We start from the raw sequence: 10,931 nt of genomic DNA on the forward strand, positions 1-10,931 counted from the left end.
AAAAGGGCATTTTATTGTTTTCACATTACAGATTACAGAAAGCTCCAACATACAGCTGGAGGCAAGATGTAGAAGGTAGAATCGGCGTCCTGGATTAAAGTTAACAGGAGACTGACAGAGTTTAAATGGATTAGGCAGGTCTTTCATAACAGCTCACCAGTGACATCATGCTTTCATTAGTGGTGTATTTCATAGCTTCCTAGCATTTTCGGTATTTTCACCTTCCCTTTGCAATCTCTCCTATCCATAGTCTTCAGTTAACCACAGTTGACCTGTTTGTGAAAAGCATCTTAATTTGATTTTATTTTAGGCTCTTTAAGAACGTTCAGCCATCAAATTTCTGCTTGTTAAGTGAAAATGAAAAGAACAGGATAATGGCTTCTTAAACTGGCCATTTTAGCATTTGTGTGTAGCTTCCTTTATGTTGCCAAAGAGAAAGTGTCCTTGGCCCTTTTTTTCCCACCTGTTGGTCCTCATTCACACCCCACACCCTCTGGTAGGGCTGAGGCTGCTGTTGCTGCTCAAAGCAGTGGCCCTGGTTTTCCTGAAATACCCAGGAGACAATGGCAAGAGTACCATTGATCGTCAGCCCTCCCTGGGGTGTGATGGGTAGAGGTTCAGCTCTGTGGTATGCTGAACATGACATGGACTTGTAAGTAAAAGCCCTCAGGATCTTTCTGGACTGGTGGCTGGTCACAGTGTTCATCAAAAACTGTTGTTGCCTTAGTTGCTGGCGTTTAGGTGTAAACCTTTATTTTCCATCCAGTCTTGACGCCTGTGCCATTTCTTTGAGATGCCTGCTAAGCTGGTCTTCCATGCTGCGAGTTCCTCCCCGGCTCACTGCCTTTCTCAGATGCTTCGGGAGCCCTCGGCAAGAGACCTCCTTACAGGAGGACTTCCCCGGACCTGAACCTCAGAAGCTTGCGATCCGCAGCCTGCCAGCCTCCTCCCATCCACCAGAATCCCACACCAGCTCGCCACCGATGCGGATTTTAACTGGCCGTTCGTTGCAGCTTGCCTGGGGCTGTTCGTGCTCCCCTTATCGCCACACAGGCCGCTGCCTGGTGCTCCAGCTCCCAGGCCCTAGAGTCTGCTTCCTCAGCCATTACTGGTGCCAACGTGTTAGGTTGGGGTCCCTGGGGGCTGTGAAACAAGTGAGGGGAACTGCAAGTTACAATGAAGGCCTCAGCCTGCTGCCTCCGCAGTCATCCTGGATGGAGGCGAGGGGTTGGGCCTTCGTACCCCCACAGGGATCCGTCCCTGGCTAAGGGCTGTCCTTTACCTCTAGGGCTGGGCCGTGGACTTGGCTGAGACAACTGTGTTCAGCTGAAAGCAATGTCTGGAGAGGGACCCAGGCCAGCACCACTCCCAGCAGCTGACAAATGAGTGCCTGAGGCTGAAAGGGGCCCGGGTGGCACCCACAGCATCTGCTACCACGTGGGTGCTGAGACACAGCAGTGAACAGACAACATCCCTGCTCTTCTACATTTAAATGGAGAGGCTCAGCTCAGGAAGGCATCACTGGGCAACATGAGGAAACAGGCCATACAGACATTTGGGGCAAAATTTCCTGGCAGAGGCAGCAGTGGGAGTGTCCCCTGGCTTCGGGGGAACAGTGAGAAGGCCAGGTGATTGGAGTGGCGTGAGGAAAAGGGGGCGTGACCATTGAGGTCAGAGAAATTGGGGGTGAGGGAAGGAAGAAGACGGCCTTGGGCCCTGAGACAACTGTGAGGCTTTGGCTTTTCCTCCGAGATGGAAAGCACTGGAGAGCGGAGAAGAGAGGTAGCTTGTGGGGACTGAGACAAAGCATGGCTCTGGCCGTGTGTTGAAGGAGGGACAAGAACGGGAACAGGCAGACCGGTTAGGAGGCTTTGCAATTATTCAAGCCCAAGATGGCAGGGAGTTGGGGATCAGGGTGATGAGCCGTGGCTGGGTTCTGGGAGTAACAGTAGAGCTGAATGCGGTCGTGAATTTAAAATGAGACTGGCCATCAAGTCGTGTGTGTTTCTCTGGGCACAGGCATCCATTAGATACAGGGGTGAGTGTAACGGGGTGGTGCTCAGCCCAGCAAGAGCAAAGACTCAAAGGGTCCAAGGAGCTGCGAATACCCTTGAAGGACTCCTCGTCCCGGGTTCGTGCTGATTACCCTGTTAGCTGCGTGTGTGTCTATAAAAATTATATCGAGCTTACACATTTCGCAGCGATTGAGACTGACGAGTCCCAGTCGAGTGCCAGAGCCGTGCACTGGCTGTTGTAGGGGTGACAAGACAATGTGGTGCCGAGAGGTGCCTTGGCTTTTCAGCTCAAGTCTTCCCAAGAGGGTCACCTCTTACTCTGTTCTTCCAAGAGGTCCCGTCCCCTTTCGCCTGTCCTCACAAGAAGCCCCATCACGTGAACATCCTCTGCCTACTTTCCATTCAAGTAGGAGCCTCAGAGAAGCTTCCATGCCCTCAGTTTAATCACAACATCTCGAACTTAAACTTTTTTCTCTTGCTTCTGAAGAACACATTCTCGGGTTATTTCACCTGCCGTGTTTTGTGAGCGGGAACTGGACTTGTTAAGCTTAGCAGACGTGTTTTGCATGGCAGCGTCACCACGTTCTCCCAAGCAGCCACTTCCTTGTAATTTCACTCTGGTCGGTGTAAAGAAACTCAGACTCTCCCGCTGTCGGATCCTTTACTTCCAGGACCTCCCTTCACGCATCTGGCATGTACCCATCACGTTAGGCTGCCCGGGTTCGGGAACCTAAGACCGGTGTGGACCATCACAAAGGACGACCCGTGCGGGAGGGAGTGATTTTCCTGGACGGCATGGCGTTCGTCACTTCAGACGTGCCTGGACCACACAAGCTCCCCCAGCTCCTCTCCGAAGTCCAGACTTTGTGCTCCACGGCCGTCAGACCAACAACACAGCAACCAACAAACACAAAACAGACCCTTTTAACAAACCCGTCCATCACTGCCCCATCTGAAGTTCACATCCCACAATTGTTTCTGACATACTCAAACCCAACACAGGAATTTCTTTGTAAAATCCTTCACAGTTGAACACTTTGGTAAAGGTCTGGCTAAAGGAAACAGATGGAGAACACAACGCCCTTGCAGATTCTGACTCAATTTAGGGAATTGCTGGGCTCCCACTGGTAAGCCCCGGGGTAGGAGGGAGGGGAAAATGGGCATCTGCTTTCAGAAAGTACACAGTTGGGTTTGTGGGGAAAAGGGTTATTCGTGGTGTGTGAGGGGCAATAGCTGTACACGCACACACATGCGCACACACGCACACACTCATACACTCATAGTCCGTACATGCTAAAACATTTAAAAATACGCCCCTCCCCAAAAAAAGTAAAATTCAGGGTTTTTGCAAATACTTTCTCAATCCTCACAACTGCCCTTGGAAAAAAAGAGTATTACTCCTCTTTTACAGATAAGAACACCGAGGCTCATAGAAGTTAAACTACTTACTTGCCCAAGATCACTCGGCTCAAAAGTGAGAGGCGTGCCATCCATCAACTCTGTTCAGTTCAAAGCCGAAGCACCTGCCGCCTCTGCAAAAGTGCTGTCACTCAGGAAGGGGTGGGATCAAAGGCTCTGATTGTGCTGGGAGGAGGGGTTAGATGTTTTCAAATGTAGTCAATAGATAGTAGGTCAAGACGTCATGTTTACCACTGTGTACGTTGGTGCTTCGTCCCTGCCAAGGGGACAGAATGCCCTTCCCCAGCGTGGCACTCCAGACCCACCTTCCCCTGCCCCTGTAGGGATTTGCCATAAAGGTCATAGCTGCAGGGATAATTGTTGTCAGCTGCTACCTTCTAAGGGCGCCAATCAACCCCATTAACTCAGGTTCCTGAGAGAGCTTGCCTACAGGAGGATAAAAGACTAAAGGGGAGGCAGTTGGTGGTGGTGGTTTCAACCTTTTCCTTCTCCAAGGAGGTGGTGTCACTGTAATGTGGGTGCAGAGCCTGTCATAAAGGGCATTTCCTTCCAAGACCATGAGCTGAAGTGTGTAGGGGTTTCTAGACTGTGCTGTTCTGGCATCAAAAGGTGAGTCAGCTGGGCTTCCTCTTAAGAACGTGCTTTTCCAGCCTGGAGATGAGGCTGGCGATCTCAGGCCGTTGCAGTCCATGCTCTCAGGACAGCAGTGTCACCATATTGGCCTTATATCCTGCAACCGTGCTCAACTCACTCATTCTGCTGCTTTTTTATAGATTGCTTAGGATACTGTACATGGTATGTGGTTGGTAATGTGGATGAATAGGCAGTTTTACATTGTTGTTTTTTCTAGTCTGTATTCCTTGATTTCTTTTTCCTCGTGGCACTGGCTCCAATATATTTTTGAGTAGAAGGGTTACTTACCTTATTCACAATGAAGTATTAGAGGGTTTTTTTTTTGTTTTGTTCTCTTTTGTTTGTAATAGACTTTTAGAGCAGTTTTAGCTTCACAGCTAAACTGAGCAGAGGGTAGAGATTTCCCATACACCCCCTGCCCCCACCCCATGAGTGGCCAGGTGTCCAGGATTGGACACTCATCCCCTGTTCCCTGGGAGGTGGCACCGAGCAGAACGGAAGGGTTGCTGGCCCCGCAGTGAAGAGCGTCGTCTCTCGCACCAGACAGACCGAAGCTCACGTTCAACCTCCTGCCCTGGGAAAGCTACCGAGTCTCTGCTGCTCGCTCTCCATAGTCATTCGATGGGGACCTTGCAGAGTTACTGTGACTGTCAGATAAGATCATGTGAGGACACCCCACAGTGGCCCGTGGTGAATGGGGGGCCGCTTTGATTTCTGTTTCAATATCAAGCCCTGGTGTCTGTGGCAGCACCTGGCCCGGAGCCCCAGCTCTGTCTCTGTCCCATTTCTGTGCTTCAGAAGGTTACGTGCCCTGGGAAGAAAGCTCTGCGGGTGTCAGCAGTGCCCAACAGGCCTGGCAGGGAAGGGCTCTGTGGCAGTGGCACCCCTTAGAGGGGAGGCCCAGCTGTGCAACCTGGGGAGTCAGCTCACCTCTCTGGGTCTCCATGTCCCCCAGTTCCCTGGGGTAACCGCAGCTGTTCTCAGTTTGCGAATTGCAAGATTGGAGTGATAATGCCTGTGCTACCTAACCTGTGGGGAAGACACTCCTCCCCCATGGCGGGTATGTGAGGAAACAGCTGCCTCCTGACAGGGCTGGGGCTCGTGGATTGGGGATGGGGGGGTATGTGGGGGGGGTGCTGCAGGCTGCAGGGAGGACCCACTGAGAACACGGCTGTGAAAGGCCTTTGGGACCCTTGTGTGCTGCACCCAGGTGGGGCATCCCTCTGACACCTGGAGCATGTTCGCTAGCACTTGTGTTTCAGATTCACAGGTGCGTGTCCTCAGCACAGAGCCATGGCTCAGAAGAGCCCCACGCGCAATGGTATGAACCTCCCCTATGAGGACCTGGCCTCCGAGGTGACCAGGCGCAGAGTCACCATGACTACCAGGTACTCATCAGGGGCGGGGTGGACCACCTGAAGCTGCAGGAGACACTAGTTTATGCAAATATATTCAAATGTATCCATGCACTGAGGAGGCGGGGTTTGTGGATGAGGAACCACGATGTTGCCCACGTGTCACCCACTGTGGGAAACAGACCTTCCTCACGTGGTCCTTTAGGAAGTGATGCTACGGGTGCCGGGATGGATTCCAGATCTGTGGTTCTTCCCCGATGGCCGGGTCAGAGGATAAAACACAGGAGGCCCTGTTAGATTTGAACTTGACATAAACAATGACAAAAAAAATTGGGGGGGCCTACATATGTCTGTGCAATATTTGTGATATACTTACAGTAAAAATTAGCCGTCGTTTATCTGAAATGCCCCTTGAACTGGGCACCCTGTATTTTCGTTTGGTAAATCTGGCGAGTGGTCACTGTGGGGTGCCCTCCTCTCTCTGGTCTGAAATCTCCACACCCAGTCGGGTGCCCAAGACATCCACATGTGAAGGTGTGTAAAGAACACATTAGAGCCTCGATTTCTATTAAAACGGAGCTCTGTGGAAATTGATGCATGGCCAAATGCCCCTCCTCGGCTGTGTGTCAGGAGGTCCTGTGACACCGGAGGCTGAGACATTCCTGATGCGAGGCCAGGAACTGAAGGAAGTCGGAGGGGCTTCCTCACTCAGCAAACGCTCACCTGTCGCCATTTACTTGTGTGGGTCACGTGGATTTACGGGTTATATTATCTAGCCTTAATAACTGTAACCCTCAAACAAGACAAATAAGTGGCCTGACAAATTCCTGCCAAGAAACCTGGATTGAAATCAAAAGCTGAGCTCTTTGTCAGTTCTAGTACAGCCTAAACATAATGACTTTATTAAACCTGATATGTTGGCCAAAAAATTAAAATGACTGATTGGAAGTATGGACCTCTATCCAATAGTGTTCACAATGCTTCTTGAACTTAGAGTTTATCGGGATGTAAGATATTAGTGAATGAATAACTAAGAAGTTACACATAATTTCTTTTTTGTTTTTAAAGATTTTTATTGGGGTATTGGGGGGAAGGGAACAGTGCTGGGAAATGGGGGGAAGGGAAACAGACAAGTTGCTGTCCTTTTGTTCTTCAGTCTAGTTGTGGAGGACGTTGCTTCACTGGCCCAAGTTGGCACCATCATTGCAGCTGCTGGCTGCTCACGCTGGCTGCTGGCTACATACGGTAGCCCATGGCAACCCACTGCCACAGGGGCTGCAGCCTACGCCGTCACTGGCGATTTGCGGCAGCCCAGCTCCAGGTTGAGCTGTTGTTCAGCATCTTAGCTGTGGAGGGCAGTGTCACTGGCCCTCATATGTGGGATCCGAACCGGGGCCCTCTGGCATCCCAAGCCAGTTCTTAACCATCGCACCACTCGGCCGGCCCTACACATAATTTCTTAACATCGATATGGGGTGTAGGAGACCTTTCCGGATTGGGGTACATGGCAAATTGGTCAGCACTGCTTTAGACTGTGAGAGTCATCATTGTCCCCAGGGGCTGTGCTCTAACATGCACTCAAGAAGGAAGAAACCCCACAATTCCAGGGTGCTTCTCAGCCCACACAGGACCCCTCCCTGTCGCCCGCATCCCCTGAGCAACATTGGGGATCAGCTCTGACTGAGAGATGAGGCAGTGAACTTGTAGTCAGGAGGTCTGAGTTTGCCTTTTTCTGCGTTTTCCCAGCCACAGGACAGGGGTGAATTGCCATCTGTCTCAGCTTCCTCGGCTGAAAAACTTGTTGTGAGGGGTGGCTGAGAATCTGCATGCTGTTCGTTTCCAGTTCACTTTGATCCCCTGGAACATAGCAGGTGGTCGGGGAACAGTTAAGGCGGCATCTTTGAGCACTTGACGGGCTAGTGCTATTTCTTTGAAGGCAGGGTTGGCCCGGGCCTGGATAAGGATGGAAAGGAGAACCCTGCAGGCTGGGATAGGCAGAAAGGAGAGGTGAAGGGAGCCTATGGCCGAACTGGCCAGAGAACAGCTGGAATGCCAGTGAAAGCTTGAGAGCCGGTCTGCCCTGGGCTGAGAGTACAGAGAGCTGGCTGGTTGGGGTGGGGCCCGGTGACATTGGGACCTGGGGAGACAGTTGAGTTCTCGCTCAGAAGAACTGACTCATAGTTAAAGTGTGTGTCTCATTTTTGCCAGGTGACAGCTGTCAGGGTGGACAGGTGGGTCAGGAAGGATGCCTTCCGAAATGGGAAGTGGTTCTCTTTAGGGATTGGAGGTGGGGGGGGGGCTCTTTTCTTCAGCTTTTGAAAAATCCTATATTTAAATAGCATTCCTTGTGCCTTTCCTCCCAGAGAAGAGATGTTTACCAAGAAAAGTGATGAAGCCAGGGAGATGCAGTCCGATTTGGGTTTGGAACAAACCCTTCCCCCTGGCACAGCGGACCCCACAGTCCCGCCAGCCCCACCTCCTTCTCCAGCTGAGGACCCCAAAGCCTCCTAGGCACGTAAAACATCCGTCATGTGGAAGTGGACTTTGGCATAAAACTCCAGAAAACCGTTCCCGGGAAGTCCTTGGGTGGTTATGAAGACCGTCTTGGAAGAGCTTTGCCCCCTTTTCCCCATATTTCTCCTCCTCCAGCCACTGTGGCCCATTGTTATCCTCACAAATGCACTGGAGTCGTCCTTGGTTCTTCAAGCCAAATTCCTGATAACGTGTATATATATTTGATCTCTAATTTATGCCTTGCTGTAGAACGCTTATGATAGTCAGTTGTATTTTGAATTAAAGAAAAGTGATCAGGCCTCCATGTCTGTTACTAAACCTGGGTGATAAAAAGTCCAGGCCTCTGTGACTTTAAAAATTTGAGAACTCTGAAATATTTGGGGTTTCAAAACTCACCACAGTTGTACGGCCTTTTGTGCTCATGTGACTGACCCATGTTCTGTGCTGGGGCTAGGCTGGTTGCATTTCACATTTATGGACAATATTTTCAAAGCTTGATTCTAGGAGATTGAAGTGAATTTCAAACTCTGTAACAGTGAATTATGTCACATGTCAGGAGCTGATAAATGGAAACATATTTAAATAATATGACGGAGTGAGGAAGATTTAGGTGTGGTAGAGGAAGCAGCAAGTCAGTTGAAATTTTTTTTTTTAAAGATTTTTATTGGGGAATTGGGGAAGAGGAACCTTGTGTTTTTCCAGGACCGATCAGCTCCAAGTCAAGTTGTTGTTCTTCAGTCCTAGTTGTTGTGGGTGCAGCTCAGCTCCAAGTCCAGTTGCCGCTTTAAATCTAGTTGCAGGGGGGGCGCAGACCACCATGCGGGAGTTGAACTGGCAACTTTGTTGGTAAGAGCACACGCTCGCACCAGCTGAGCCATCCGTCTGACCGCCCATTAGCAGCTTGGCAGCAGCTCAGCTCAGGTGCAGCTCACTGGTCCATGTGGGAATCGAACTGGCAACCCCATTGCTCAGAGCTCGCACTCCAACCAACTGAGCCACCCAGCTGGCCCTACAATTTTAAATAAGGTCCTCTGGGAACAGCTCTTTAGGGAGGTGACACTTAATAAAGACTTGAAAATAGCGATCAAATTAGGTTTATGGACATCTGGGACAGAGGGCAGAGTCAGTGCAAAGGCCTCACGACAAAAGTGCCTGGTTGATTCAAAGGAGGGCAAGGAGGCCAGTGGGGCTTGGTTGGGGTAGAAGGAGTCGGGGGACATTAGTAGAAGATGAAGTCACAGTGGTGGGAGAAGGAGGTAGATGGTGGGGGCTTTGTAAGGACTCTGCCTTGGACTTTGAATGGGATGGGAAGCCATGGAGGGCTTTCAGAAACGGAGAGGCATGACCTGACTTGTGTTTTCATGGAGTCGCTCTGCCTGCTGTGTGGAGCATAAGCTGTATGGGGTAGGGGGTGGGGAGCGGGGGGTGAGGGTTGCAGGGTGAGGTGGGGGGGGGCATGACATCACTGCAGAGGCTGTTGTTATCTAGGAGAAAAATGACGGTAACTTGGATATATAGCAACTGGGCTGGTGACAAACGCTTCTTGAACTTCGAGTTTATTGGGATATAAGATGTTAGTGAATTGATAACTAAGAAATTGTACAGAATAGTTTAACGTTGATATGGGATGCTGGGGACCTTTATGGATTGGGGTACACGGCAAATTCTGAATATACGTATTTGAAGACAGAACCAACAAACATTTCTGATGGGTTGGATGCGGGGTTATGAGAAAGAGGAGGAAAGGATGAGCCCAAGGACTTTGGCCTGAGCACCTGGAGGGCTGGAGTCACCATCAGCTTCGAGAAGAGCAGATGTGTCTGAGGGGGGTGGGTAGGAAAACGCAAAATCTGTTTTTGCTGATTTGATATGCCTAATGGACAGTTAAGTGGGGATGTCAAGTGGGCAGATGAATACGTGAATCTGGAGTTCAGGGGTGATGTCTTGGCTGGAGATACGCATGTGAGGAGCCATCAGCACAGCGATAGCACTTCATGCTGTGATACTCGATGAGAGCCCCAGAAAAATGAGACCCTACATTGAACCCCAGGGCGTATCCACCGTAAGAAGTTGGGACTATGTGATGACTAATTTTATGTGTCAACTTGACTGGGCCAAGGGGTGCCCAGATGGAACATTTCTGGGCTCACCTGTGAGGCTGTTTCCAGATGAGATTAGCCTTTGACTCAGTGGACCCAGTATAGCAGATGGGCCCCCCAAGTCTGGCTGGGTGTCATCTAATCCTCTTAGGGCCTGCCCCAAACACAAAGGTGGAGGAAGGACAAATTCACCCCTTTTGCTTCCTGCTCCCCTGTTTGAGCTGGAGCATCTGTCTTCTGCCCCCCACTCTGGGATTTACGCCGTCAGCGCCCCCCAGTTCCCAGGCCTTTGGACGTGCACTGCACCGCACCACCAGCTGTCTTGGGTCTCCGACTCGCAGATGACGGGGCCATGGGGCTTCTTGGCATCCATGGTCGCATGAGCCACTTCCTCACAATAAATCTCTATCTTGTCCTCTCTATATCTGTACATCTCCCACTGGTTCTGTTTCCCTGGAGAACCCTGACTGATCATGGCTAAAAGGACAAACCAGCAAAGAAATCCAGAGGGAGTGTTCAACCATGTAGGAGGCATCTAACGTTCTGGAAGCTAAGTGAAGACGAAATTTCCTTCTTCCCTCTTTCCCCGCTTCATTCGTCCCCTTCCATCCCAAAGCCGGAAGCGGGAATGACGGAGGGAAAGGAAAAGAACCATGGGCGGGTCTGTGCGAGCAGGACCCGCCTCACCCCGATGTGTGCTGGGACTGCTCCCGTCAGCTCCACGCGGCCTCCTCGCCTTCCTTCCCATCTTCATTCATCACCTGGCAGCTAAAGGTGCTTAGAGGGAGACTGAGTCCTGACCTCCGGGTTTCCCAGTCTTTCAGAGTCGGCTATCAGCCGGGTGGAGTGGCGATGCCCGGTTGTTATGGCTGAATTCTGTCCGCCCCCACCCCCAT

Source organism: Hipposideros armiger, unplaced genomic scaffold (genome assembly GCF_001890085.2).
Source record: "Hipposideros armiger isolate ML-2016 unplaced genomic scaffold, ASM189008v1 scaffold_6, whole genome shotgun sequence".
NCBI lineage: Eukaryota > Metazoa > Chordata > Mammalia > Chiroptera > Hipposideridae > Hipposideros > Hipposideros armiger.